Genomic DNA, 1,258 nt, shown 5'->3' with positions numbered 1-1,258 from the left:
ACCTGTTTCTCCACCTGATCCTCTGGATGTTTCTCCACTTGTTTCTCCACCTGATCCTCCACCTGTTTCTCCACCTGATCCTCCACCTGATCCTCCGCCTGTTTCTCCGCCTGATCCTCTGGATGTTATCTTTGTGTGGAGGCGCTAAAGTAACGCCGTTAATTTGCTTCTGCTGTGGAGGAAGCTGATCCATCTTCCTCCCACTGAAAAGCCCCAGAAGCTGCAGCTTCCAGAACTCGGCCGTTATTTACGGAGGGAAGCAGATTTTAGTCGATGCTTCTGGCTGCCGTGTCACGACTTCAGGCTGTTATCAGGCGAAGAAGCGATAAACTGCATCTGAGCAGAAAGTTTGGGCAACAAGCCGGCGGTTCGTGGCCAGAGCTGCTCCGTCCAGCGGATCAGCAGCTGTCAGACTTCAAGAACTTCAATCTCTCCGTTCATGAGCAGTGGAGATAAATTCATAACTGTTTGTTTGCCGATAAGTATCACACATACAGCTGGGATTGTTTAAATATTAACGGATAAATGGCTTAAAATCAGCTGAAGATGAGGAAAGAAAACCACGCTCACTTTATGGTCGGCGGTCTGATGGAGTAGTTTGTGTTTCATCACGATGCGCATGCAGATTTAGCTGTCTGACCGGCTGAGCAGCGCTGCGCCCCGCGCTGATTAACTGCATCACAACGCCTAAAATAAAGTATTTACATCAGCCTGACGGGTTTCTGCCAAATCGACTCCAGCCTGTTGTTCCTGTGTTATGCTCCTAATGACAGATATCAATAAAATGTCTTGTTTTCATTAATAACTCAGAGCTAAAGGAAAACGATTCCTGTGTTTCCATCGCAGGAGAGACTGAAGAGACTGTTTTCATCTCGGGTCGTAAATATTAAGATGATGTTCTTGGAGTTTGTTCACTGAATGGTTTCAGTTTTTCAGCCTGGAAAAGTTTGAGAAAAACTGAATCAGATTCTGCGTCTGGGAGCCGAGCTGCGTTCAGACTGAGGAACCTAACCTGTGTCTCTGTCTGTCTCTGTCTGTCTCTGTCTGTCTCTGTCTCTCTGTCTGTCTCTGTCTGTCTCTGTCTCTCTGTCTGTCTCTGTCTGTCTCTGTGTCTCTGTCTGTCTCTGTCTGTCTCTGTCTGTCTCTGTGTCTCTGTCTGTCTCTGTCTGTCTCTGTGTCTCTGTCTGTCTCTGTCTGTCTCTGTGTCTCTGTCTGTCTCTGTCTCTCTGTCTGTCTCTGTCTCTCTGTCTGTCTCTCT

The 1,258-nt window shown here is 47.5% G+C and overlaps 1 protein-coding gene and 1 long non-coding RNA gene across 2 annotated transcripts in view; one reads left to right on the top strand and one right to left on the bottom strand.

The window, feature by feature from the left end:
* The window catches only part of LOC103481023 (uncharacterized), a 4,858-nt gene extending 3,783 nt beyond the window's left edge, over nucleotides 1–1,075 (bottom strand). Inside the window, exon 1 of the long non-coding RNA XR_536214.2 lies at nucleotides 3–1,075. This is a non-coding gene — a long non-coding RNA (uncharacterized LOC103481023). The remainder of the gene's footprint in view (nucleotides 1–2) is intronic.
* Nucleotides 1–1,258, top strand: part of snx29 (sorting nexin 29) — a 109,310-nt gene that overhangs the window by 63,647 nt on the left and 44,405 nt on the right. The window lies entirely within an intron of this gene.

This window comes from Poecilia reticulata, linkage group LG19 (assembly GCF_000633615.1).
Source record: "Poecilia reticulata strain Guanapo linkage group LG19, Guppy_female_1.0+MT, whole genome shotgun sequence".
Taxonomy (NCBI): Eukaryota; Metazoa; Chordata; class Actinopteri; order Cyprinodontiformes; family Poeciliidae; genus Poecilia; species Poecilia reticulata.
Note: the sequence above shows the minus strand (reverse complement) of the source record. Positions and strands in the feature narration are given on the sequence as shown.